The sequence below is a fragment of the Macrobrachium rosenbergii genome, chromosome 2 (genome assembly GCF_040412425.1).
Source record: "Macrobrachium rosenbergii isolate ZJJX-2024 chromosome 2, ASM4041242v1, whole genome shotgun sequence".
Taxonomy (NCBI): domain Eukaryota; kingdom Metazoa; phylum Arthropoda; class Malacostraca; order Decapoda; family Palaemonidae; genus Macrobrachium; species Macrobrachium rosenbergii.
The window spans coordinates 83,304,945-83,329,778 of NC_089742.1; positions in this window are offsets into that span (position 1 = coordinate 83,304,945).

Below are 24,834 nucleotides of genomic sequence, written 5' to 3' on the forward strand. Positions count from 1 at the left end.
AGAAAACATGGCACTTGATGGAAGATTTAGAATAATTTCTTTAGAATGAATTCTGCATAAAATTAATCTAATTTCAAGACATTAAGAAAGCACTTAATCATATTATATATATATATATCATATATATAATTTTATATATATAAAATATATATTGAATAATTATATAGCCTATGTATTATATAATATATATATATTGTTAAATAAAAATATAATATTGATATATCATTTAATTGATGTATTTAATAATTTATATATAAAGTATATATATATATTTTTATATATAATAATCAATATTATAAATTAATATTAAATATATATATATGAGTGATAAATGGATGTTTATTTTTCCATTTATGTTTAACTCTGAAATGCATTGAGCAATTTCAGCCAAACTTGGTATAACATATTATGACTGTACTATCTGGGAAAGCGTACTACAGGGGGTAAGACATGACTGACACCACAGGGGTGTTGGAAGGGGGTGAATGTAAAAATAACCGAAAACGACAGATATTAGTGTCTAATCCATAGTTTTTGAGGTCACTGAGGTGAATAGTGACACTCCCGATGCCCTTTTAAGTTCAAGTTCAGCCGCAATAGGAAGTGCGGGTGAGAAGGGGTGGGAAGCAGGTGACATGTAAACATAACCAAAAATGACTGATATTAACATCTAATACATAGTTTTCAAGGTTGCTGAGATGAATAGTGACACTCCCAATGCCCTTTAAGTCCAAGTTCAGCTCCGATAGGAATGAGGGTGAGAAGGGGGTGACATGTAAAAATAACTGAAACAGCAGATATTAGTGTTTAATCCATAGTTTTTGAGGTCACTGAGATGAATAGCGACACTCTCGATGGCCTTTAAGTCCATCCCCGATAGGAAAGGGGAGTTAGAAGGGGTGGGAAGGGGGGTGATATGTAAATATAACCGAAAACGACAGATATTAGTCTCTAATCCATAGTTTTCAAGGTCGCTGAGATGAATAGTGACACTCCCAATGCCCTTTAGGTCCAAGTTCAGCCCCAATAGGAAGTGGGATGAGAAGGGTTGAAAAATAAATTGCTAAAATTGACAGATATTAGTGTATAATCCAGCCCCGATAGGAAGGTGGGGTGAGAACTGGGAAGGGGGTGACTAAAAATCCATAAGAACAGATTTGGTCTCTAATCCATAGTTTTCAAGGTCGCCGAGATGAATAGTGACACCCCCAATGCCCTTTAAGTCCAAGTTCAGCCCCAAAAGGAAGTGGGATGAGAAGGGTTGAAAAATAAAATGCTAAAATTGACAGATATTAGTGTCTAATCCAGCCCCGATAGAAAGGTGGGGTGAGAACGGGTGGGAAGGGGGTGACGTAAAAATAACCGAAAACAACAGGTATTAGTGTCTAATCCATAGTTTTCAAGGTTGCTGAAATGGATAGTGACACTCCCCATGCCCTTTAAATCCAAGTCCAGCCCCAATAGAAATTGGGGTGAGAAGGGGTGAAAAAAAAATGTTAAAATGACAGATATTAGTGTCTAATTCATAGTTTTCAAGGTCGCTGAGATGATTAGTGACACTCCCGATGCCCTTTTAAGTCCAAGTTCAGCCCCTAAAGGAATGGGGGTGTGAGAAGGTGTGAAATATAAAATGTCAAAAATGCTGGGCAATGTAACTGAAGCAACTATCTTAACAGGAAAGGGAGAGGAAGTGAGAGAAAGAGAGAGAGAGAGTAGAGAGGTGAGGGAGGAGAGAGAGAGAGAGAGAGAGAGAGAGAGAGAGAGAGAGAGAGAGAGAGAGAGATTAACTGGTTGTCATTCAGAGTTTTCCCAGGCAGCGCCAGATTGGTCAGCTAGTCATCTATAAAAGTAGCTCTCAATGGAGCTTAGGTTTCATGTTAATGTGCACAGTCACATTAATGTGCACATCACTACTAGTATAAACTTTTACATTAATAGCTTAACATTTTGATAATGACCATATATCCTGATTGACTGCCTTTGCATTCCCATAGCTGCACTATCTGTCGGGTTATAATTTTATAATTTCACTTCATCAAATGGGGAACTTTACGCCAGATAAAAATGAAATAATGACTTTTCTATGGATTTATTGCGTTTGGCAATTTTGTTTAATAATTTCTTAATTGTTTCTCGTATGGTCGTGTGCTTAGTGATGATACATAATCATTCTCGTTTAGAAAACTTGTGGTCGAGTTTCGAGTTTTAGAATAAATCAGTAATGCAGGGGTATGGGATTGTTTCTCCTAAATTTAGAGGTCAGATAATGGCATAAAGAGAACCAGCTTTTCAGTTACCGGAGAATTTTTTAAAATCATGTTTAAAAAGTATTTTTGTTATTTTCAGTAAACTCTGTGTCTTCAAAAGATAACACGACAGTTAAAGTGTGCATTAGGCATTTCGTCACTACTTATATGTCGACCATTTGTAAGTCCTCTAGTAGTTCATCGTATGTAAAAAAACTCCTTCAAGGAGACATGATGATGTTACCTTAAAATTGAACATATGTTATTTAAAGCGCTTTGTCAGTTGAATGTACAAAGAAACAGTCTTCAAGACTAAAGTGGATTGCAGTCTCCACATGAACTATTCCTGCACTTGTTTAATAGTACTTTTAATGAGAATGAGTGTACATATATATAAGGCACCACACACACACACACACACACACACACACACACACACACACACACACACATATATATATATATATATATATATATATATATATATATATATATATATATATATATATATATGAATTAGAGTGTTCAATTATTCATAATAAATTTGCTGATGCATACTTGTTTATATACATGTATGCCTACGCATATAGACATACGTATTTGTGTAGTCAGTACACAAACTGAAAATTTTATTATAGCTTCTCTGATAAATCTGTCTGCAACAGGATTCTTTTGTGCTTAAAATATTGTTGGGTGTATACCTACATTTGTACTACTAAATTCGTGAAGAAATGGCTTTGAAAGAAAGGGGTTGGAACCTGAGAGCCACATGCCCTTTATCCGTAAGTGTAGGTCTTCCTTTTCATTTGATACCTCTGCATTGAGGAGATTCCCTATTATGAAACCATTTGCGCCAGCTTACTTCCAAATCCTTTGGAATCCGTTCCTCTTTCACTGGGGATGAAGAGGATGCTACGCTCTGACCCTCTTAATTCAGTGCCTTTAGGACAGCCACGATTTTTTTCTTTATCCGCTTACTTCTTTATCACAGCAGCGTAATATTACAGCGCTATTGCTATTGCTACTTCTATTACTGGTAATATTAATAACTGCTTTCCCTCTTATGCTGTTGCTACTGCTCCTGCTTATAATGATATTACCGCTGCAATGTTGTTGTTTCTTCTCCTCTTAGTGTTGATATTGATGTCGCTGCTACGCATGCTAATGTTCGTTGTAAAATATGCTTGTGATGATCCACACCATTATGGTGTTAAGCTTTTCTGCCTTTTATTACTGAGCTTTTTACATTTTGGTTTTAAATTCTTTCCTCGTTTATCTTTCTTCTCCAGACGAGCTTTACTTAAGGACATTATTTTGCAGCTGTTGACAAACTGCCAATATATATATAAAAGAAACCAACATTATCGCTTCCGTTTCTTTATCGTGTTAAAAAAGATAAACCACCAATGCCACCACTTCGCTGCTTTACTGGGCCTCATAGTAACCCATTGCCACACGCAGTAAACTAAAAATCTGCGCCCATCTCGTCTAGCTTTAATTGATGCTCACCCATCAATTACTGACCAGACTAAATGTTGCTTAGCTTTACTGAGTAAGATACTGGATCCAAAGCCGCTTCACACATATAATCTTTCAGTTGATGACACAAGCTACTTTATCTGAAGTATTTATTTTGTAGAGATGTTGAGGTAAAAGTGCTATCCGCTTAACTTCTAGTGTGGTGGCTGTTTTTCAAGATGAATGCCAGATGACCCCAAATATGTAACATACATAAACTGACGTCATATTGTATGTTTGTCCAAATAAGTTATTTGTGGTGATAGATTATAAATTTTTTTTTACCTTGGTGACACTTGATTTAATATGAAAGCTCATGTATATTGTGGTATTAACCCATTACCATCTTGACTAAACTTGACAAGGGCAACCACAAATTGGAGTGCAATGTAGCTATTCTTTGTCACCTTCCACCACATAAAAATGCGTACGTCCAAAATCTTTAGGCCTATGCTGGCCTGGATGATTGGTTGACTGTGTTTTGTTGTATTAACAATCTAAGTCTTTGTTATCGTGAATTTTGTCTAACCATTCATATTAGAGTTTTAGGTTTCTTTGGAGCATGACTTGGCTCTAGCAACAATATGTCATCATTGGTGCTTGTTGCTAAACTTTTCTCACGTAAGGAAGTTTTTTTTTAGCATATCATCGACGGCATGCAGCAGTGATACATTTCTTACAATGCTGCTATAACTAGCAGAGTCTTGCATCCTTTGCAATGAACTAAGTGTTAAAATTAGCATTACAGTGTTTTTGCCCTCATGACAAAAGCAGCATTTACTGAAATTTGTTACCTGTTTTGATTCTGCATCCATAATTTGAGACTTTAAAATGGCATGGGCTGGAAATTTATCCCTCTACCACCTTCTGCTTACTTACATGTACGAGATACAGCTTATGCAATTGCTCTACACTTAACGTAACCGTTCATACAACGTTTTTGAAATCCCTTACAGCCTGTAGATCATGGTCATGTTGGAAACCCTGGTTATGCTTTGCTCGGCTCTCCTGTGCCTACATTTTGGGATACTTGACTTGATGTTTAGGTCACATTGAACCCCATCCTGGGTTGCACAGCGCTGGTAGTAAACCACAGTCTGTGGAATCAACCCTGCCGAAGAAAAGTCTGTGTGGGAATTTAACTGTCAGAATCTTTGGTGTTTGTAAGCCAATGAGTTACTTTCTAGGCATCCTGGCATTAGCAGTCCTTGTCAGGGGCAATATTTGAATATACATCTGTAGTTTGTACCCTAAAATTTTGACCGATCACTTTAAACTCAATCTTTAGCCTGACAACAGTGGTCCTTGTGACCACTTTTTGATTGGTTCATGGGCGTAAGGGGGTATAGAATTCTTATATTGGGCATTGAATCAGCTTGTGCATTAAAGAATAAGGTAAATGAATTAAATAAATCAATAAATTGATACCAGTATCTGTTTCAGTCAGATTGACCAACGTTTGGTTGTGATTGTACTTAGCAACATACCGTTAGTGAAACTAGTGACAAACCTCATGAGACTGATGGGAGCGGCAGTGAAGTGCAAAAGGCTCTAAAAACCAGCGCGGCGGTGGTGGTGGTTATCTTTTTTTCCTTCCCACAAGAGATGGCCGACCGGATTTGCAAAACACTGAGATAACAGAATTGAAAAATATGTTAAAAAGCAGTTGAATATTTAGGTAGGAAAAACTAAAGAATGGTGTTAGACAAAGTCAGAGAATGAGGTAGGGAAATATGAAAGAATGTGGTAGAAAAAAATAAAGACTGAGTAGGAAAAAGTGAACGAATATCCCAGGAAGAAAGAAAAGAATGCTGTAGAAAAGCTATAAAATATAATACAGAAAAAAATTGAAGAAGAAAGGAGTAAAAAATAGGTCTCATCTTTTATTTCAAATTTCAGGTATAAAGATAACAGTATAATCCTCAATGTTTATGTAATCACCAAAACTTATACATTGTTAAAAGTACATTGTTAAAAGTGACAGTGAAGAGAGGGAGAGATGTGTAGGCTATAAAAGTATTATTTGTATTCCTTTTTATTTTTAGACTTATTTCACGCTTTTTATAGTTTGCAGAATTCTATTGCCGTTTAAATCGAAAGTCTGTTTCTGTAATTTGCCTGTTTTCCTCCTTTCCTAATTTACAATGAAATTTGAACTCTTTACATTGGCGCCTTTTTTTCTGTATCCCTCTGGCCTGTGCTTCTCTTATCCTGGCTCTTCCTCTTCCGGTGTCTGCCCAACTTCATCTTTACTATCGCCAGCAGAAAAGTAATAATGCCCATAAAGAGTCTGTGCAATTCAAGAGGAATTTATGGCATGTGCTTCCTGGTATTACGATGATGATTACTTTTTTTATTCTTAACATTGCGTCATAAAAAGACACTTGGCTGATACAGGATCGTAAAAACTATAATTGAAATCATTACGAACTTCGAGCTTTCGCTCTAATTAACCTGACTTTCTTTATATTCAGCGTTATTAACTTCTTGCTAGATAAATCCTTGTGAAGTTCTTAGCTTATTTTTTTCTTCACAAGAAATTATCTTTAGGTTTTGCATAGCTCTTCATAATGCCTTGAATATTAATAGGAAGAAAGGAAAGTAATGTCAAAGAATCGAATAGTTGCAGTTAAAGAGAAATTAATGTATTACCATTCCTACAAGAAACCTTTTGAAGTGCTTTTGTTACTTTTATCTCTGAATACGGTCATCCTGACAATTTAACTCTCCTTTTCCATCATCCTATCACAGTAGTTTTTAATCATTTTCCACAGTTTTTGTCTAGATCTTGTTCATTTATTTTTTTCTTTTTGTGTTGGTGGAGAGAGTGGGGCAATGGGAACCGGTGGGGTTTCCAAATGAATAAAACCAGTATGAAATTTGAGAATTTTCAGAGAAACAAAAATCCTGTGGAAATAAATTTAGACCTGTCTGACAGTATATCTGAATTTCAGGCCTGACAAGAATTCGTTATTTCTGTTTTGACTGCACAAATTTTGTATTTTAAATAAATAGAAATTGTAAAGGGAAATAAAAGGAGGGAATATAGCACCAGTTTCTAAAGGAAAATTATAAAGTGTAAAGTGTACACACATACATAAACACAGAATCACAATAACAAAGGGATTCTTTGCGTGAAAGGGTAAGACTACATTTTACAAGAATCCTCAAGACAAAAAAGTAAGAAGTCTATGAGGAGCAGATGTTTATTATGTGGATTTATTATGTAGGTAGGCTCATCCACCCTCCCTCAGACAGGAAAACAACAAGACCGTTCATTTCAACATTAACTGTACCTAGTGGTGGTGCTTCAGTAGTAAGGTATGTTAGGCTGATAAAATTTGTCACAATAAAGAAATTAAAGAAGCGTTGTGGGGCATTACGGGAAATATGTTGATAGAGAAAAATCAAAATCATATTTGTATGGAAATTGGTAAGATTAATCTAAATGAAAATAGAGATTACAACTTACATGCCCCTAAGAAAGTTGTAAGGGATGGCGAGTTGCAGGCCTCTTCATATATATTGTGAATATCCAACATCCGCATGCTTATATTCTTTTGCACAGAGATGGGTACATGTGTACGCCAGTCGCACTTGCAGTCTTTATGATCATTATGATTACGTACGTTAGGAGAGAGAGAGAGAGAGAGAGAGAGAGAGAGAGAGAGAGAGAGAGAGAGAGAGAGAGAGAGAGAGAAGAGCACGCCGAGAGAGAGAGAGAGAGAGATGGAGAGAGAGGTTAATCCGCATTCTAATTGATCGTTATTAGCAGATTGAACACAATTATAACTCATGTTGCTGCCATTAGACAATGAAATAGGTTTTGGATAATCAGACTTGATTATAAGTGATCTACTTTGACTTAATAATTTCATAGCATTACAGAACTACAAACAAAATATTATTTTTCTGTGACAAATGAAACTTTTTATCATCTTAAGACTTTTTCGCTTTGACCTTAAATTCGTATCTATTTATAGGTTGTCCAAACAGCTATAAGTGCTATTAACTTTTACTGAATAAATGTTTTTCACTACGAACCAGCCTTAAAAAACAAAAGCGCCTCAGAGGTGAAAGGTTCGTATTGGAAAATAACACCTGATATGTTTGTTTCCTAAGTTGTTCTAGCGATAATATTAATACTACGTAATTTAATAAGGAATCTTCCACTTCATATTGATTAAATTTTACTTCCCAACAAATATTTCAATCATTATCGTAACCCTACTGGTATCAAAGGCATTCAGAATAAAGTCTTAAAAGTTTTAACATAAATCGTCTTAGTGTCGAAGATAGTAGCGTTATCAGTAGGGATACCGGACAGATTAAATGAATTGCTTTTGAGTTGTTAGTCTCGGTTAACGTCTGGCTGAGACAAGAACGTGAAGGTTTATGAACGATCTTCATAACATGACTTTTCCAATGGATCAGTACGGTTTTTTATTGATGATTAGAATGAGGGCAACAAACAAGTTTGCTCAAAAATTCCGGCAAGTTGACATTATAAAGTTTTTTGTTTCATCGATGCAAAATATTAAGCGAGATGATAGTTGTTATTTTCATTAAAAGTTGGTCCTCTAGTGAGTTTAGAATTTCCCGACTGCCACACTCGAATGGTGTATAAAAAGCTCTTTATTTTTGCGATGCGTTTTGTGATATAACCAGTTCACTTTTTAAAGTTTATTAGCGGTTGATTCAAAAATAAATAATTGCCTGGGGTGCCCTAAAAAACTCCCCACTGGTAAAGTGTCAGATATATCCTTGTTTGTCTCCGAAAATTTTCTTTTAATATTTTGTTCGTAAAAAGGTAAAGAATTATACGTTTTAAAGATATGATTTCAATGCTAATTTTTTGTCTTCCCATTTTTTTTTTTTGTACAAATATCTTGTTTTTCAAAAGTTGTAATTGTTTTGATCGTTTCCGTCTACCATGTCGCTGACCTTGTGTAATTCAAGGAACAAGAATAACTAGAGATTTTTCATACGTAGATTGGATGTTTAACGAGTGGGCACTAAAAAAAAGACTTATTGTGAATGGTTATTAGACTTTTGGGTCGTTCAAACCCATGCCTCCGTCCTTCACGGTCTACCTAATTTAGATATGGTAGCACTATACTAATACTATATGTCACAGTCTACAGCACCTCTAGTAATTGCATTGAATTTCCTTCTTTTAGCTTCTGTTATTTCGGGGCTTTGAGTCATCAGTGCATAATCAGACTACGCATTTTTGGCCAAGAACTCACTTGCTTGACGCAAAGAGAGAATACAATGACAGAATGCCCTGTTGAAGCCCCGTGGATTCATTTTGAAGAATATTTATATTTTGTGATGAGGCCGTGTGACGGGCGAAGATCACTCTTGAACCGTAGGAATTTCTTCTCCCCCATTATCTTTCTCGACTTTTTCTCTCACTTGCTCATCATTTCTTCAGTCTTTTTAAGATTTTGTCAACTTTCACCTAGCTGTTCAACCTCTCTTAATTATTACTCCTCAGGGCAACTGCCGTATCTTCCCTAGTTTTATCTTAAGGTCCATGTACTTCTCATTTACACAATGAATCTTGATCTAGATGTCCAACCACTCCAGCTCCCCATTTTCAATTTTCTAATTGTCGACAGGCGATACCATTGCTAGGTTTGGAGTTCATGTTCAGAATAAGTAGTGGAAACTTAATTAGTCACGTCAGTCACTCGATAATGTTTGGACTTGCAGGCTATCAATATGCCTGTCATGTTAATACCTCGAGGGCGGTAGATCCCCGCAAATTTAGCCATTATGCTATGGATAGGCAAGGTCTTTGAACAGGTCCCTCGCTATTATTTCTGGTTTGGGATTATTTTCATGTCTTATTTTTTATTAGAAATTAACTTCATGAAAGGCAAATAGTTTTTATAAAAGATTTCCCCTCCCCTTTCCCCCTGCCTCACTAGCCCCTGGACTCATTTAAGACTTCCTTGCACTAGTACCGAATTCTAGCGAGGATACGATCAAGGCAACGATGATTTCGAAACGTCCACCGAGACACCTGGGTGAAATTATCACGGAGATAATTTTCTCCAAAAAGATACTGTATACATGGTCTGGAATTTGTAGAGGGTACACCCAAAGTATCATGCTGATAATGAACAACCCTCTAAACAGATACCACAGAACAAAGAAAGCATAGTGAAAAAACGAAGATGAGTCTATCTAGAACACCAGTGAAAAATTCACCTTTAGAAAGTTTCAACATATTAAAAAAGTCAGTTGAGAAGACATTCATTAAGGGGTTTTCCCCGGTTTGAATTATAAGATAAGATTCCTCACCATTAGTGGAAGATAGTGCAAAGAGGGGAACAGCAACGATTACACTTGAGTCGTAACAAGATTCTTTATTATTAGTGAACATTATTCTGGTGGCTGTCACTGAAAGCTGTATTTAATCAATAAATTCTTACCCTACTTAGATTCCCTAGAGTTCTTAATGCAAACAGTCTCCTATGTAATGGCAACTAGAATATGGGGGTTCATGATTCAAATCGGGTTTACCGTAATTTTTGGTATATGATGTTGATAGATTAACCTTCAGAACAATGAAACGGTTGTATGCCAAAGCACAAAGACCACAGTTCTCTGTTCTGATGTCGTCAGTTTCCAATTCAAAACATTTGAAAATGGTGTATTTTTCACAGCGTAGGTGATTATAGAAATAATGTTATTTGTTATTTTTGCATTACTACTTTCGATAATAGAGATAGCAATATAGTCTTAACTGGGTTTTAAGCTTTTCGACGTTCATATTTTTCATACTTCTCTATTACTATATTTTTAAGTCCATTGGATTATACGAAGTCTAGATTCTATAAACGAAGTCCATAAAGAAGGGAGTCTTGTAACTCAGGTGTAAAAGAGCTAAAGACTTGTTAGGGAACAAAGTTACTTTTATTTGATAACTTTCTGGAGCGGACTCGGAGTCCCAAAATTTGCCAAATATCCTCGCTTGACCATTTTACAGAGACCGAATTTTGAAACTTTCTCGCGGCGTTTCACAAGTTTGAAATTGGGGCAATGGACAAAAAAAAAAAAAAAAGTTTATACTATCAAAACTCCTGAACAATGCTTTTGTTATGATCATCCATAGTATTGAAATGATAAAGGCAGAGTACATGCTAAAAGAATACTTCATGAACATCGAACACGTAATATTCATAATTTCATATATCTTCAAATGTAGCGATTTTTTCCTTCATAGAATGCATTGCTAAGGCGGAGAGTGGTTAGGTGACGAGATATTATTGTTGCAAAAAAAAAAAAAAAAAAAAAATTTACGTATATACCTTTCATATTTTTTGTGGTACAAAAAATATTTGCGTTATAAATTTGTGAAAACCTTGTTTTGTAAAAATATTTGTAAGTTACAATTATGTGCAATGCTGAAAATGGTCAGAACTGGTTATGCCCAGTCAGATGTCGAAAGAAGCAATATTTTTTATTTATATTGGAGTTGTTATGTTGAGGAGAAACTTATGCTTTTATAGTCATAAATGGACCATTTTCAGCATTATAATAAAAAGAAAATTGCTTGCTTTGGTCTGTTCCTCGTTGCGGCTTAATTAATACTTTCTTTTAGATACAGAGGCTTACTGGTAATCTTATACACTTCACCAGCCCAGGGTGAATGGTGAGATAGGACAAAAGATGAGGGTAAGTAGGAAAAATCATACCTGGACATTCTCTCATTCAGCTTTTTTGATGATCTGTGAATTCAATAGTTTCCATTTCATGAGATTTTTAATTCTTTCTCGCTTATATATTTATCTAAGATACCATACATGCACATCGAGAGAGAGAGAGAGAGAGAGAGAGAGAGAGAGAGAGAGAGAGAGAGAGAGAGAGAGAGAGAGAGAGAGAGAGAGAGAGAGAGAATTTAGAGTCAAATTAATTTCACATACTATTTTACGCATCAATACATACCATGGAATAAGAAAGTGTACTGGGAAATTGACGAACAGAATTCTGGGTCGTGAGTAGTTTAAAAGGTTTTAACTTACTGAGTCCAGTAGTTCATCTTTATAAGGGCGTTAACATATTAGCTATTAACTTAGTGGAACAATTTGTGGAGCTTTAGCTATGGAGCTAATGTTGATAATGCACGATATTTGTTAGTCCAGCTTATGCTGATTACGCTTTCTCTGTGATTTCCGAGAGATGGGTTAAGTATGGAAATAGAAATGTGATAACATTCCTTATCAGTTATCGATAAATATTTTTTCAAGTGAAAAAGTGTCTTATCGGTAAATTTGACCAGTTTGACCTTTTCCGAAATCTAGTTTTATTCAGTCTCAACGATCTTTCGATGGGGTAGTTTTAAAATCTCGCTGACCTCCATTTTGAATGATACTAAAAATTTTTCGACTGGCAGTCATTTTAGATACGGTATGCACTGAGTTTTGGATGGGGACAGCGGTCGAAAAAAAAGTTTAGTAAAAATTGCTCCGAAGGCCGCGGGTTTTGTTGCCAGTAACATGAGGCCCTAGGCAATTGCAGTTCTTAGAAGGTGAAGCGTATATTATTCTGAAGTCATCCTCTCCGAGAACAAAACGTTGACAGCTGAAAAATAGGAAGACCTGAACGTGTTTTGAAACATTACCATGGTAGATTGACCTTTGCATTTTTTTTTTTTTTGTATACCATATTTGTTAAGGGTCGTTTATATGTGCAATTGCGTATTTTAGCTTTTTTATTTTAAATATCGTTTCGAGAAGTTATAAATTAACGACATTTACTTAGTGATTTTACTCTTTCTATGTGCCAAAACACGTGATTAAATATAATCTTTAACGTAAGCCCGATTGAAGTGGTGACCGCTACGAAGGATGTTGATGACAGACTTGTATTGAAGTGATGTAATACTTAGGATTTTGGTTATGCTTTAGTTAATTATCTAATTCTCTCCGTGATCGAATACTGTTTCAGAAGTCCTCCTTTTGTCACTATAGGTCTCTTACTTCACACGCGTTTGTTTAGATTGTTTCTTCCGCCGTGTGCGTCGTGCAGTGACACTTTTAAAATCATTTGGCGCTATTGCATTGCATTCTGCGTAATAAACGTTTCCGTTATATCAAAGGTGCAGGGGCGGGAGACAGTAAAGACCACCGTGGTTGTTCGAGAATTTATTCAAATTGAATTTCGAAATCATTATATCATAACGCTTGAGGGGTTTCTTGCTGGCACCGATTCGTTCATTTGGGAAGAGGGGAAATCGTTGGGCAAAGGTTTTGGGCTCTTTCCGGGAATACCAAGGGAGGATGAATTACCGGGAGTGTGCTCGCAAAATGTTGATATTTGGGAAAACATCAATTCAGGCGAGGAGTTCAAACAGGAACCTCCCTTCCCACGTACTCCGTCAGTTGGTAATAGCAAACATTGCTGTTTTATCGCTTGGCCTTTGATGAGTGTTTATTTTCCTTTTTATTCCCTTATCTCTGTAGCCGAACGCGTTCTGCATTTGCCGTGCATCAGAGTCACAACAGGATATATATTCGTCCTTTTTTAAATATATGTATATATCATCAGGCAGTAGAGGGAGAGTATTTATTCTGGAGTTATGAATTTTTTTTTTTTTTACATTGAATGACACATTTAATTGAGACCTGTTTCTCTTTTCCCATAACGATCATCTGATCTAAAATCTTCATTTAGATATATTAAAACAAATTTTAATCTTGTTTTTTTTAATGTAGAGAAAGGAAAAAGTGAAAATAAATGCGTCTCTGAACTCTGAGGGGCTGCAAATTTAGCGTTGCCTGTTAAACATCTTACTTTCAAATAAAAGCACCTTGTGCTACTCTTGCTACTGTCATGTTATTGAAATTGGGGTTATCGCCAAGTAACTCTTGTTCCCTTGTTATATAGAACATACTATATAACTACTTAACCGCATAAGGAGAGATGTAATGGTTTGTTGATTACTTAGGTTCATTCAGTGGATTGGTTCATTCAGTGGATGAACATAGTTCATTCAGTGGATGAACAGTCTTGAATTTGTAACGCCACATCAAACATAACATATGTGTAGAAAAAAATGTGAATTCAAGTGCATATCTGCGAAGACGTGCAGTTGATCATGGTGGTTGGGAAAGGAGGGACGTCACATATTAAGAAAATAATTTGATATTATTGATTATTCGATCTTTAGCCATATACTAGTAGTAATGAGCTCATTAACATGGAAATGGAATATTTTAAGTGATATCTGCAATATATTTTTATGCTCCGACTAGCAAGAACTGCTTATTAAAACAACGATCCTTCTCAGCACTGAACTGGCAAGAGGCTTGCTGTCTAAGCAAGTGAAAGCTGCTGTCAGGTTTGATAACATGAAAGCTATATGACTTTAGATTTATTCTGCTCCACAGTTTTACCTCATTCAGTCTTGGGACAGTTGGAATATATATATATATATATATATATATATATATATATATATATATATATATATATATATATATATATATATATATATATATTACATATATATATGTATATATTATATATACATATATTTATATATATAAATATATATTATATGTATTATATATTTATTATATATGTATATTATATTTATAATTATATATATATATATTTATATATATAAATATATAGATGTATTATATATGTATTATATATATTTATTATATATGTATATTATATTTATAATTATATATATATATTTATATATATAAATATATAGATGTATTATATATATTTATTATATATGTATATATAATATATATATAATATACATATATAATATATATAATATATATATATATATATATATATATATATATATATATATATATATAATATATATATATATATATATATATATATATATATATATATATATATATATATATATATTATATATATATATTATATATATATATCTATATTATATATATATATATATATATATATATATATATATATATATATATATATATATATATATATATATATATATATATATATATATATATATATATATATATATATATATATATATATATATATATATAGAATCACTAATCAGTTATATTTCCTGTTAGGTATTGTTTCCGAGGTAGAGAGAATTGGATATTAAACGACTTTTGTAACTTAGTGTTATTGAATATGGAATATATGATGTGGTTAATATGTCATGAAGGTTCTTGAGTTTTATTTTGGGAAATGTAATGAAGCTATAATTGCAAGAACTCAGTGCGACGTTCTGTAAATTAGAAATAAAAAAAGGACATCGATATATATTGGTAAGCGCCGTAGTCTTACATGGTGCCATAATTGTTTTAGGGTAATTTGCCAGTAACAAAGGATATCTAAGAAAATTTTAATTTTTTGTAGACATTAACTTCATGTGTATGGCTCTCTCTCTCTCTCTCTCTCTCTCTCTCTCTCTCTCTCTCTCATACTTTGTCATACTTTGTATCTAGGGTGGCTTGAATTAATTTCTAACACTATTTTTGTTAGGTATATTAATGGAACGGCTGCTCTTATGGTTCATGCTAATGATATTGATCTGCATCGGCCCAGGTTAGAATCTCTTGTTATACTTTGACATCCGTCTGTTGTAATGGATTTGCTTTGTTTTTATGTTATTAACAGAAACTTCCTTTATCCATATCGGGTATATCTGGAGCAATCTAAGTGATTTTAAAGCAATTTATAGCTTTTACTTTGCATACTACGTATTGAACGTTTACTTCATACCTGAGGTTTAAGGGCTGGGCACTCTAAAGACCGTTCTGATCATTCGAGAATTTATTCTGATTGAATTTCGAAATCATTGCATCATAATGGTTGAGGGGTTCTTGCTGGCACCGGTGCGTTCATTTGGGAAGAGAGGAAATTGTTGGGCAAACGATCTGAGCGCTTTCCTGGAAAACCAGCCGAGGCTGAATTACCGGTTCGCGCATGCAAAAGACGGACATTTTAAAGAAATAGATTCAGTCTGGGAATTCAAACAGAACTCCTTTCCCGACGTTCTCTCCCAATTAGGAAAAGCAAACTTTGATGTTTTATCTCACCGTGGATTTTTCTTTTTCTTTTTCATTCAGTTATCGCCGTAACCGGACCCATTTGCATTTACTGTGTATTGGAATCACCTTACGATTTTGTCCATTTTTGTTTTATATATCATTAGGCAATATCAGATCTAAATTTATTCTTGCGAGGTGCGAGCATTTTGCCCTCTCGTTTTTGTTTGCTAGTTGGCAACAAACTTTTCAAAAATATTTCTCGTTTTTCGTATTCAACTGAAAATATTAGTAGTGAAAATGAAAATGTTTTACTATCATTATTCTATTTAAAAACTGCTTTTAATTTTCTCCTCTTTCGCTCATTTTTTTAATTAAAATTTAAAGATCACTGGTGTGCACTGAGAATTATTATTATTTTACATATTCAAAAAAGTCGGTGTCAAATTTATTCTCTTTGGTAATGTATATATTTACAGTACATTTGATTATTTTTCATGTTCGTTGTTACTTTGTACTTTTATAAAAGCTCTGTAAACTTGTATGTTTATATACTGTATATGTCTTCAAGTCTTACTTGAGAATGACAATATACTTTTGAAGCGATGAGCCATTTCCTGCACCTATAGCCTTGCCAAGAATACGAGCCTTGATATCTTATGATAATACAGGTCATATGATTCAGATTCAGGAGCTTTGTGTTATATTTTCCATTCACTCTTAAATTAGCAATTAAAAGTTCGTTGAATTCCTGATTTATCAGGGGTTATTCGAAATGAATGACTCTCAAGAAAGTTGTTCCCAGTTGTTTTATCTTATTTACATTTCTCCATAATGAAAATGATAGGAGAGTGTGAGATGTGAGCGTACTCCTAATCCTGATTGTTCTTGGGATTGCGTTAGGTGAAGAAACGCGTAAAAGAAGCTACTAGATTTATATCTTCGTGCGGTTCACTGTAGGCATTGCTTAAGGTTCCTTGCAGTATCCCCTCGGCCCCTAGCTGTAACCCCTTCCATTCCTTTTACTTTATCTCCGTTCATATTCTCTTTCTTACATCTTACTTTCCGCCTTCTCTTAACAATTGATTCATAGTGCAACTGCGAGGTTTTCCTTCGGTTACACTTCTCAAACCTTTTCTGTCAATTTCCTTTTCAGCGCTGAATGACCTTATAGGTCCCAGCGCTTGGCCTAAATTTCATGTTGTTCTCTATTCTTTAAGGTTTTTCTTGTAACAAGGTTATATTTTTGTCTCTGTTTTTACTCTGTTTGTTAGGAGAATTACGCCACAAAAAAGTTCTGTGGACTTTATGAAAATATTACCGACCGGAAGTCGCCTGGCGACCGTCGACAAGCTATGAGATTTAAAGAAAGAAGGAACCTTTGGGAAGAAGGGACATTTTGGGACTTGGTTTGTCAGCTTTGGCGGAGATTTGCTGTCTACGAACTCAGACATTATTATTATTATTATTATTATTATTATTAATGTAGACCATCTTGGTAAGACCACCCAGTAACGTTTCTGTACTCTCCTACGGCCCACCGTCAGGGTTTTTTTCTTGACTGAAGTAAAAATTGGAACAAGCTAAAGTTAAGGAAGATGAATAGCCGGATGGAAAGAAGCCAAAGGGAACTGATCAAAGTTTGAAGGGACTCTTTGTGCCTTATATGGCACACTGTAAGCGGTAATCCTTCTACTTTCCCCAAACAGGGATTCAGCTTCATATAAAAGGGTAGAATTTTGAACATATTACGTAACAAATTCAGGTCAGCGATTTACGTGTTTCGCTACCGGTCTGAATATTAGACAGATTTTTACAAAACGGCGATGAGCAAGTAAATATTCAATCTTCTTTTAAAATATTTGACTTTTACCACCGGAGTTGATGGCCATGGTCGTTTTGACTGTAGTTTCCATGTATCCATTGTCAATGAAGGCATACTAATGAATATGTTGTGTATGGTATTCTAAGACTGACAGTACTTTCCCTGGTTCTAGTTATATCATCCTTAATAGAAAGGTTGAAAATGGTTGCTTTGTGGATAGTTGAAAGCCTCTGCTTTTACGATACAATATAAGGAGCTTTTACTCGAGTATTTGACCTAGGTTTACGGTACTGTGTAATGGAATTTACTTTTGCTTCTTTTTCCATTTCTCTTATAGAGAGATTTCAGTGAACTACAAAAAGTTTGTCATTTGTTACCAGCTTAAAAACTGGCTTCACTCTCAGGAAGATCCTGGAATGACTAAATATTTTGTTGCTTTGTTGCCTAAAAATCTGAAGAATAAAAATCGATATGAAATTTTTGTTGTGGTATGGTGGCTGTAAAAGAAGCTATACCATACGTATGTAGTGTATGCAGAGTACTGTATGTTGTTACTTTGTTACAGAGTTGACTTTTATTATATCTTATATTATTTGATTTTGTGGGTTATTTCATCAGTTATGGTTGTCTCCTTTAGACATGCTATTTTTTTCTCTCTTTTTTTTGGCAGGAAAAAAACCTGAGTAAGTTAAGGGCATATACAAACATCAGTGACGGAATCATTGTTTTTTAATCACTCGTATATTGTTTATTGCGTCCGGTATTGATATCCCGTCCAAAAGATATGCACCTGTTAACTTGACGTTCCAGTATATTCTTTCGCACCGCTTCGAACACTCAAAATGTTTCGGCTTCTAACGTGAATATCCCATTCCGTGTATCGAATACTTTTCTTATACCTGAAGTGCAAAGACAGGAAATACTAAAGACCCTCATGGGTTTTAGCAATTTACTCAAATTGATTTCAAAACCATTGCGCCATAATGCTTCAGCGTTTCGTGATGGCAGTGATTCGTTTATTCTGGGAAGAAAGAAGCTTTAGGCAGAGGAGCTGAGCTCTTGTTGAAAACTAAGAGAGAGTGAGAGAGAGAGAGAGAGATATATATATATATATATATATATATATATATATATATATATATATATATATATATATATATATATATATATATATATATATATATACAAGCCGTTCACTTGTTGGATCAGAATTAACATTTTAGTTTCCTTATATATGTCATTTACTAAAGAGACACCAGGTTTAGAAAATTGCTCGTTAGCCTGCTAAGAACATACATACATAGATACAAATACACACACACGCATATATATATATATATATATATATATATATATATATATATATATATATATATATGCGTGTGTTGTATGTATGTATTTTAAGTATGTATGTATGTTCTTAGGCAGGCTAGCGAGCAGTTTTGTCTAAAACTGGTGTCTCTTTAGTAAATGACATAGACAAGGAGACTAAATTGTTAATTCTGATCTAACAAGTGAACGGCTTTGATTACAAAGAAAGCGAACACAATCAGCAGATATATATATATGTATGTATATATATATATATATATATATATATATATATATATATATATATATATATATTGTATATATATATATATATATATATTATCATAATAGGTAAATTGGGTACATGATTGTTAGTCTAATAAATATAATAAGAATGAGAATGGAACCATTCTCTCTCTCTCTCTCTCTCTCTCTCTCTCTCTCTCTCTCTCTCTCTCTCTCTCTCTCTCTCTCTCTTCAAAGACACATACATTGCTGATATGAAAAACTGTTATTAAATCTGTCCTTGGTGTTATCTAGATTTAAGGTAGGAATGTGCCGAGAAGTCAAGGCGTAGGAAATTCATCCTTTTTGGAGGTGTCCCTGAGCTGTGCTTGCAATGGAGTGAGTAATGAGCTCATCATCAACCTTCTCCTCCACCAGTGATCATATTCTGTCAGATCTGGTTCTCTTTTTGTCATAATGTACCTCTCTTTACTTAATTTTTGTTTACTGTTCAGATTCTTTATTCACGATCACAAGCGTGAATAATCTGAGCACCAACCTCGTCTTACCTTCGTTGGTTCAAATCCCACTTGGGAAGAGCTTCTCTCTTTCATTTTCGTCTGCATCTCCGAGATTTTAGTGGCAAATCTTAAAAATTACAGAGGCTAGAGGGCTGCAAATTGTTATGTTGATCATCCACCCTCCAGTCATCAAGCATACCAAATTGCAGCCCACTGGCCTCAGTAGTTTTTATTTTATTTAAGGTTAAAGTTAGCCATGATCGTGCGTCTGGCACCGCTATAGGTGCAACTACACAGGCCACCACCGGGCCGGGGTTGAAAGTTTCATGGGCCGCAGCTGAGAGCTTGATGGGCCGTGGCTGAGGGTTTCTTACAGCATTATACGCTGTAGTAGAAACTTCGTTGCATTTTTTTCTTTGTTTAATATGTAGTTTATAAAGATACTAAATGCCTTTTTGTTTGTATTACTAACGCATTATGTATTCTGGCTGTTACTGAGTCTTTCATATGGAATGAGAGGATATTGCTTTTCAAACGAGTTGAACATTTCCTAAAAATGTGTAAGGCTATAATGCCGAAGTTTGCATACAAAATGATATTTTAAAGAAATGAATTCAGTGGGGGGTTCCCCTTCCAACGTTGCCTCTCAGTTCGGCAAAGCAAACTTTATTTCTCGTGGAACCTTTTTTTTATTATCTGAATCCATGTAACTGGACTAATTTCACATTCGGTGCTTATTGGGTTCGATTTCGGATTTATATCCATTTTTGTCTCATATCATCAGGCAATATCGGATCGAGGAATGTTGTCTTTTATTCGTCTGTTTACTTGCTGACTATCTGAATATCATTAGTAAAATTGAAATGTAATTATGTAAGAGAAGTAATGTGAAGTGCTTTCTTACGCTGTATTATATTTATATTTTGCTCCGGCGCTAGCGTGTAATGAAGGTGAAATAACAAAATAAATTTATATTTCATCAAAGTTGAATAAAACTGATATATTACTGCTGATTTTGCCGATGTCTTGTTTACTTTTAATTTTTTTTTCTTGGAAATACATTAATGCAATGTATTTATTACTTGATTTATCCTTGCACTATTATCGTTGAGAGCCAAAAATAGTCTTGAGGAGGTTACTGACTTAACTGTGTCTTAGTCTCTTTGCCTCTTTTTTTTCATGTTTTTATGTCTACAAGTTGCTATGACAGTTATTCGAAAAGAAATTTAGGAATACGGTGAAATAAATTAATAGTGAATAAATGAAGAGATATTACAAGTTTCATGAGGATCCGGGACTACTGCAGTATCCAGAATCCAGAATTTCTTGTAGTACGAAGACCTGGAACTGTTTCTGGTCTAAGGATAAGGAACTGCTTCCAGATTGAGTATAAGGAACTGTATAATGTCTGATGATGCAGAACTATCCGTTTTTTTCGGAACTGTTTCTGTATACAGCATCCTAAACTCATTTTGGATCCCGTATCTGGAAATGTTTCTAGATTCAAGATCCGTAATCTTATCCTGGGTCCAGGGTCCTGAAATGCTTCTGGAACCAGGTTTTGGTAACTTTCTGTATATAGGATAGAGACACTGTTTCTGGAAATAGAATCCAAAACTTTGTGATTCCAGTTGCCAGAAACTGTTAACGAAAAATGTTTTTGGGTCTAGGATCTGTAACTGTTTATGGTCACGGGATCTACGCGTATAACTGTTTCGTAGTCCAGGATCTGAAACTATTTCCAAACCTAGGATCATGATTTTCTTCGGGATCTGGGATCTGGAATTGTGGGTTATATATCACAAATAGGTTCTTTTTTTTTTTTTTTTTACTTTTCCGGATGTCAGCGGTCTTAAGAGTGCCTTCATTTCCAAGACAAAAGCAAAGAATGAATTAAGATTTAGCGCATTCTGAGCTTTAGACTATTATGTGCATGTTATTTGGTTGGCCTTGCTTGTTTTGTCTTAAAGTTTTCGTTTCCCAATAACACTAGTCTTCAAATTAAATGTCTGCATTATAATCATCAGTATAATCTTAATTCATATTTGAATTAATAATTAACAGCTCGCTTAATTCCTGGTTCATTAGGGGTATTTGATATGAATTATTAAACCGCCTTTGTTCCGAAGATCTTCAACTTTTTCTTGATCGTTTTGGTTATATAAAGCGAGTCAAGAAGGGGAAGTGTGTTTACTCTCATTGCTGATTATTTGTATAATTACATTAGCTTATGAAAAGAAGTCTTAAGGAAATTAGCCGTAGAGCTTTTTGTTTTCCATTCACTTCTAGATAGTTGTTTTAGTTTCGCTTGTAACTCGATCTGCGTACGACAAAGAAGCGGAATTTTGCACGGGATGCATATTTATTTATTTTTTTTTTTTCGTACAATTTTTTTTTAATAAAAGAAGTAGTTTGAGATATATGTATACAGAAATTATGCCCTTTGCTACGAAGACAAAAATATTCAATTAGGCATTTAGTATTGCAAATGAAAATTTTCTTGTTTAGAGAACGGCCCCTTAAAACTGAACGGAGGAAAAGGGAAAGTTCCTGACATTTCGAATTAAGAAAGTAGCTTTGTACTGGTTTAGGTGTTTACTTTATTAACATGTTTTCACTCTTCTGTACGTGGGAAAAATTAAACGAGAACTTGTGAAATATTTTACGTGATTTTGCTGTAATGATTTATTTATTTTTTGTATTCTTGTTGTTAATCATCTTATTCCAGTCAAACAATGTCTTTGAAATAAGATCTGTGAGCTTCTTTTGATACTTGAAACGCTTGCAATGTAAAAATGGATCACTGTGTCCTTCTCTTTTTCCTTCGCGTGGTCGTTGTTCTAGGTATTGAACAAACGGTAGTTCATTTTCCTCTGTGATGCATTGACCAGAACTGTATGAGGACGAAACACATTTCCTAAGATTGGGACTTGAATAGATATTAAATCTGTCATTTTTCAGCAAAATTAGATGTCTTTCGTTTCCTTCGTTTAGTATTTCTTGGTTTCTGTGTTGTAATACTGTCGGTTTTACAGATGTTTGGATTTGTATACGTGATTACATAATGGCGCTGGTGTAGGTTAATTTTTCTTGATAAAGAAAAATTATCCACTTGATTATGTAAACGACAACTTTTCCCCATATTTTGCAGTGATAAAAAAACAAAAAAATTCGTCTCGTACGATATATTTGCATTTCCATATGCAGGTCAGTGCCTATATCGGTATATGGAGTTCCCAGCTTTTGATTTCCTAATAAAAAATAATTTGAGGTATGTTCAGTCTGTTATTAATTTGCTTCCGGGCATACCCTTTCTATGTTGAGTGTATATGCTGTATTACCGGTAATCTTTCAGCTTACTATTCCTTACTATCTTTCTATGCTTGATTAAAAACTTTTGCGCAGCATTTCACGTTTAGAGACCAGGCTTTCAGCTGAGTGATTCGCTACCTACATTACTAACTTTTGGTGTTTCTTCCCATGATTAAGTGTTTTTCTCTATATTACACGAAGGACACATTCGAGTATATATTTGTATGTTGCATTTGTGTGGGTGGTTTAATAGAGCACGTCACCACGTTTGTACATTCAGACAGGTTTCCGGCGTATGCTCCTTATATAGAATGAACTGGGATATTTGAAATTTTCTAACTTTCGTGTGCTCTCCTTTCAAGGTTTGGCATCTGCATTACAAATGGATACTCTTCATATTATTACTATTATAATTAATTTATCGTTGTCAGCTTATTGAATTTTAATATCTTAATTATCTTCATGCTCACTTATTCATGCACCTCCTATATCGCCTGACAAAACGAATTGTATCCAGTAAGGTAGGATTTTAATCTTATTGTATATTCAGAAACTTATCGTGATTTTTCTCACATGTCTATTTAAAATTGAAGCGCATGCATTAATAACGTACCAGGAATTTTTTTAATATGCTAAGTATTAATTGTTAATAGACAGAATACCATGAACTACACCGACGCGATATCGAGAATGCTGGGTGCTTGGCCGTTTTACGTGTTTTCATACGCACCATCATTTTTGCCTATATATCATTATATATTATTGAGTAAAAAATATATTACAGTGTTTATTCATAGCTTTTCCTTCATATGTTTTTGCATACACCTATCTATTTAAAGAGAAATATAGCACCAGTAAGACAATTAATGTAATTATCCCAACTCAAGACCATTTAGCACTGTCTGATTCGCTCGCTGAAGCTCGATAACGTTAGATTTAATTTTTCATGAGATTAAGTTATCAGCATGTAATCCCGTTGGCCACTGGGTAATTTGATTTTGGGTAATCCGTTTTCGACACAGTAATTTAATTTTGCCCTAAGTGATTAATGCATGATTTTTACCGCATTTTTATCTCTGGGTTTTAGGACCAGCAACTCAGGTAGCCTGAGATATTAGTCTCTGATTCATTTTGCTGGTTTTTTGGTGCTTGTACCGTAAGTCTGATTACGCTTTTACATAAGCATATATATATATATATATATATATATATATATATATATATATATATATATATATATATACACATACATATATATATATATATATATATATATATATATATATATATATATATATATATACATACATACATACATACATACATACATACATACATACATACATACATACATACATACATACAATGTATGTATGTATGTATGTATGTATGTATGTATGTATGTATGTATGTATGTATGTATACTAGCTGACCAACTGTCACTGCCTGGGAAAACTCTGAATGACAGTCTATGGGTAGGGGAGGGAAGAAGGAAGAGGAGGAGAGGGAGAAAGGAGAGGGGAGGGAAGAGGGAGGGGGAGGGAGGGAGAGGGAGGAGGAGGGGGAAGGGGGGGAGGGAGAAGGGAGAGGGGGGAGGGAAGAGGGGATGGAGAGAGGAGGGAAGGGGAGGGGAGGGGAGGGGAGGGGAGGGAAAAGCATTGAGGGGAAGGGAATGGGAAAGGGAGGAGGAAGGGGAGCAGAAAAAGAAGGGAAGAGGAAAGGGGAGGATGAGGGAAAGATAGAGGGGGGAGGGGGAGGGGAAGTCACGTTCCTCTATCAGAAGAGAATAAAAAGCATCTTCACTGAACAAAGACAATAAATAAAAAATATTGTGTTTCTACAGTTCGCACTTA